The sequence below is a fragment of the Hordeum vulgare genome, chromosome 4H (genome assembly GCF_904849725.1).
Source record: "Hordeum vulgare subsp. vulgare chromosome 4H, MorexV3_pseudomolecules_assembly, whole genome shotgun sequence".
Classification (NCBI taxonomy): domain Eukaryota; kingdom Viridiplantae; phylum Streptophyta; class Magnoliopsida; order Poales; family Poaceae; genus Hordeum; species Hordeum vulgare.
In genome coordinates, this window is record NC_058521.1 from 180,501,242 (window position 1) to 180,506,113 (window position 4,872).

Genomic DNA, 4,872 nt, shown 5'->3' on the forward strand with positions numbered 1-4,872 from the left:
CGTAATGAGTGCTAAAACTTGGCAATTTGGTTCAAATACGGTGCCAAACACGTTTGTCTACGGATTCGCCGCTGACTGGGCTTGACAGCGTGGCGTGGGGCCCCTTGTCAGCCACTGGAGAGGCGTGCCCGTTGTCTTTTTTCCAGAAAAGCCCCTGGCTCGGCGGGACAGTCGACCGCACTGGATACAAAATATAGTGTTAAGTACAGAGTAGAAGGCTAAATCATTAGTTATCTCTGACTGTCCCACTGGCTACTAGCGCCAGACTTGCACACCCAGGTCCTGGGTTTGAATCCCAGGACACCCTTTTTGGAATTTTTTGTAACATGTTCAGTTTGTGAACAATATAATCACTACAATTTGACAGCATCAGAAGAACTAGATATTTTTTGCAACATGTTCAGTTTGTGAACAATATAATCACTGGAATTTAACAACATCATAAACTGTTCTCCAGTAACACATAAACAAAATTTTGACAGCATGAGAAACTAATCATCAGTAACACAGTTGCACTGAATTTTAACGGCAAGAAAGAATTTTAACAGCAAGAATGACAGCAAATTCATATAACACTTCAAGACTAGAATTTGACAGTACATGAACATAACACTGGAGCTATAAAACATACTGAAAGTGCCGCATGCCAACATACTTAAGTGCAGTATGTGTAAACTCACATGTTCATTACATCAAAAGAGGCATCTAAACAAATAAACCAAGGTCATTGGTGAACTTAGTTGCATTCCATAAAGTTCAGTCATGAACTTCTGCATCCATGATGGGCATCTACATGTGCATGAAGTCATCATCCCACTCATCCCCTCCTGGTGCATTTTGCGTTATTGGCTCTCCCTCTGCTGCCACATGTGACCTATCTGAATCAGGTCCAAATATCAAGTTCCAAAATCCAGCACTTGGTCCAGTCCTTCCTTGAAATTTCTTCAACGACATCTTCTCATTGTCCCTGAACTCATCTTTGATTTTTCTAGTGAGAAACGGAGCCGTCGGTCCCTTGAGATTCCAGGCTTTAGTACAAGTGTGCTCATCAAAGTACTTTTTAATAACAAATCTGGATATTCTGTTGTCATTGCTTGCCATGAGATACCACGGGCACTCACCACTGCACACAGCTATTATTTTCTTGGATGTGTTCCTTGTCTTCTTCACTTGAACTCTGTTTCTAATGCTATACGATGTAATATCATGTCTCAGCTCCTGCACATTACCAAAAACCTGTCCAAGCTTGAAAATAGGGTTATTCAAATCAGTTTCTGGATTAAATCCCTTGAAGTGGCACTTCAACTTCTCCCTCTGTTCATTGGACAAATGTAAGTGTGAATCATCTAGAGAATCCTCTGTTAACTCTGCTTCATAGTCACAAGATGTGTCCTCTCTATGATCATTCACTTCTTTGTCAACATTTTTTACATAGAGATCGTCATCCCCATCTTCTATGTCATAGTCGTTGTCATAGAAATCCTCATCTGTCTCTGATTCAGCTGCATTTACTCCATCTTCTTCCTCCAATTCTTCATCAACACAACCTGAGGATGAACCTTCCCCAAATAACCTCCTAGACCTCCTCTTATTTGGCACACTTCTCTCCTCAGGACAGCGATATTGCTCTTCTCCCTTGCTTTCTTTTCCTGGAGTAATGACCTTTGAAAGTATAGGAACTCCATCAAGTAAAATATCATCTCTGAGAGCACTGTCAAGTCTCTCTCCATGGTCTACAATCAGTAACAAGTTCTTGTGCTCTGTAGTTACTGTTATCATTGCAAGGATATCTGCATCACATGTCAAATTTCTTAGCCCATCAACCAATGTCTTTCCAGGCTGACACCAGTATACATCAAGCTTCAAACAATCTCCGTCATAACCTAGCTGCTGCAAAAAGTCGTCAATCCATAACAAGGACCATGTATCACTGTCACAGTTGTCAAACCATGCAACTTCATAATCCATGTAGGTGTTGTTGTTGTCAATTCCACAAAAGAAACCTTTGTGATGTATCTCAACCGAGAAAAGGCCATCAAAAGCATCTGAAACATCAACACACACCAGAAACTTACAAATTGCAGGCTTTTAACAGAAGGCGAAATCAATCTTAACCCTACCGCGAACAGGGGAAAGCTGGGTCGAGAAAGGCGAGGTGGTTCTCACCGTAAGGAGGGGCTGCATCTCCAGGAGCACGCCGGCAGGGCTCCGCCATCCTCGCCGGCGATGATCAATGCGGTCGCCACGATCCACGGGGGCGGGGCCTTCCCATGATCAGAAGGGAGAGACAGAGGAGGAGGAGCGCTCGAGGCAGACGAACATGCAACAGGAGGTGATATGGAAAAAGTTGTGCGGGCTGCCCTGTCCCGTCGAGCCAGGAGCTTTTCTAAGCGAGAAACATTAGTCCAAGGTTTTTTATTGGAAAAAGGCCAGCGGCGGAACGGGCACACGCCTCTCCAGTGGATGACAAGGGGGCCCACGCCACGCTCTCAAGCCCAGTCAGTAGCAAATCCGTAGACAAACGTGTTTGGCATCGTATTTGAACCAAATTGTCAAGTTTTAGCACTCATTACGTGTATTTTACAAGTTGAGGCATCAAACTGAACATCCAGGACAAGTTTAGGCACCACCAGTGATATTACCTCCTAAAAGAACTACACACTGTTGGGTCAGTGGGCAGTGCTCCCGTTGGAGTTGGGTCGTATCACTCCAGGCGACCGACCAGGGCGAGGGCGTGGCCATAAATGGCGCTGCGCTGTCTCTGGATCGTACTCCTTGTGAGGAAGCAGGAAACAGTCAGGACTCGATCGCGGCTATAGGAATCGAAGTCGAACGTCGCCTCCTCTCGTCGCCTAGTACCCGCATGGCCTCGTTCCCAACTCCTCGTCTTGTTGCCTCGAGGCTTGTGCCCTCATTCCTGTCGCTGTCGTCGTTAATTGTAAAACTAGATTCAAGGCGACACGTTGAAAGGTCAACGGGTCTCTGCCCCCGTTGCCTTCCTCGCCTCCTCTCTTAATTTTTAGATTCGTCGACGTTTTCTCGTTGGATTGATTAGTGACTGACTCCAGTCTCCAGCTCCAGGGGCTTAGCAAATTCATTTTTTCGATAAACTTTGGGTCCTACTCCTAATTTCTAATTTTTAATTAACTATTGATGGGGATCATTACTTCATTAGAGATTTATTTTCACCTCCTTGATTAAAGATCACAATGTAGCCGTATTATTGTACGTGATCCAAAACTAGGTGAGTAAGACGGTTCATCGAATTACCAAACATTAACACATTATCTTCAATTGATATATGCTACTATATAAGTTCAAGTTTATTTAATCCATCTTCCTTATCTTGTGTTTCAGTAATGCAGATTTGAGTCATCATGGGAAAACGTTAGTCTGGTGCCTATAAGCACAAGAGAAAAGCACAAGAACAGGATTTAATTAATACATCTTGTAAAGGTGGTATGGACATATTTGTTAGTAAAAAGCACTGCAAGTGTCATCTGGTAATCGGATTGTTCATCCTTCTATACTTTCACTTGCAACTGTTCCTTACAATTGGTAATCATATGCTCATACAGAGGCAGATAATATAAAGGTAGAGGAAGATAATATTGCTGTTGACTTGAATAGTTCACCTCATGAGGATGTTGATGATTCTTTTCGGTCTGATATATTTGACCCAAGATAGTGGGATTCTCTTGATTCTAAACAGATTGACATCTTAGCACAAAAGGGTCCAAAAAGAGAATAATCAATTAAGAAAGGTCCCAAAATATATATATCATAAAAGTTTACTGTTGTATTCTAGACTATATTCCTATCAAATGGAGAGTATTGTGACAGAGGCTCGCTTGTCTATTCTAAACAATTTGATAGAGTCTTTTGCTTTGGTTGTAAATTATTTACAAAAGGTAATCGGAAAGGTGAGTTGGGAAATGAGGGTTGTAATAATTGGTCACATATGACCAATAGATTAAAATATCACAAGACAAGTGTGGATCAAGTTTTGAGCATGACTAATTGGTGTGAGTTGCGTAGTAGATTGGAAAAAACATCAAACAATTGATAAATCAAATCAACGACAACTTGAGAAAGAGAAGGACCATTGGAGAAAGGTATTATTTAGAATTGTTTCCATTGTAAAATTTCTTGTGAAGCATAATCAAGCATTATGTGGTAGGAATGGCATGTTGTATGAATATCGCAATAGTAATTTCTTGGGTTTGGTAGAGATGTTGGCTGAATTTGACCCCGTTATTCAGGAGCATGTTCATTGTATTACAAATGAAGAAATTCATGCTCATTATCATGATCATAAGATTTAGAATGAATTGCTACACTTGCTTGCTTCTTGTATTAGGTCTAAAATTATCAAGACAATAAAGAGCTGAAAGTATTTCTCTGTCATACTTGATTGTACATGTGATGCAAGTCACCAAGAGAAATTGACTTTAATTATAAGATCTATGGATTCATGTTCAAGTCAAGTTTGCGTAGAAGAGTCCTTTCTTGAATTTCTAGACGTAAATGATACAACTAGCCAAGGAATTTTTGAGGTGACACATATTGAGCTAAAACTTCTTGACCTTGATATAAATGAGGTGTGAGGGCAAGGTAATGATAATGGATCAATTATGAAAGGAGCGCATCAAGGGGTACAAAGGAATTTTTTGGATACAAATCCTATAGCTTTTTATTCTGCTTGTGGTTGTCATAGTCTTAGATTAACACTTTGTGATATGGCCAAGACTTGTGGTAGAGGAAAAGAATTTTTTGGAATCATCCAACACATCTATATAATTTTTTCCAATTCTACAAAGAAGTTGAATATTTTGAAAGAAAACATATCAAGTCTATGTCAGCTACATGTTA